This window comes from Gadus chalcogrammus, chromosome 10 (assembly GCF_026213295.1).
Source record: "Gadus chalcogrammus isolate NIFS_2021 chromosome 10, NIFS_Gcha_1.0, whole genome shotgun sequence".
Lineage (NCBI taxonomy): Eukaryota > Metazoa > Chordata > Actinopteri > Gadiformes > Gadidae > Gadus > Gadus chalcogrammus.
This window is the reverse complement of record NC_079421.1, coordinates 11,260,160-11,261,001: the sequence shown is the minus strand read 5'-3', so window position 1 is coordinate 11,261,001 and position 842 is coordinate 11,260,160.

Below are 842 nucleotides of genomic sequence, written 5' to 3'. Positions count from 1 at the left end.
AACTTTATTACACTGGTAGGCCGGCTAGTTATTAATTACAGACTTAATTACACTGGTAAGCCAGCTAGTTATTAATTAAATACTTTATTACACTGGTAGGCCGACTAGTTAGCAGGGTTAATAGTTATTAAAGCTATACTTTGTTACATGAATAGTGCTACATGTAATTAAAACTTTACATTATCACAGTAGTAGGCCTACTCTTAACTATACTGTTAGTTTAATATGTTTCTAACTCAGCTTCTACCTCCTGAGTGGTGATATGCAGCATCCTACTGGACAGTTGGTGAGGGTTTTACTTCACTACCTTAACTTTGTATTTTCCTCTTATTTTCCTACATTACCCAGAGACCACCTGACCTGGGATAGGCCAGTGTTGCATTCTGGGTGTTTGAGGCTCGTCCATCTGTCTTTCTGTCTGTCTGTTTGTTGGTCGGGGGAGGGGATTCCACCCTATTTCGTTTTGTTCGTTTTTTTCTATCAATAGATTTATTCAATATTCATTCATTATCACACATATTAACACACCCAGTGTTACACACGCATACATACACACACGCCGGACACACACACAGACACACACACAGACTCCACCCCATTGAGCACCCTAAACCCCCCCCCCCCCTTTCTCTCTCTCTTTCTCTCTCTCTCTCTCTCTCTCTCTCTCTCTCTCTCTCTCTCTCTCTCTCTGTGTGAATGAAGGCGCGGTACCCGCTCGCCTGCTGACAGACATCCTATCCGACAGCCAGAGAGAGAGAAGGAGAGAGCAGGAGCAGAGAGAGAGAGACAGAGAGAGAGAGAGAGAGAGAGAGAGAGAGAGAGGGAGAGAGAGAGAGAGAGAG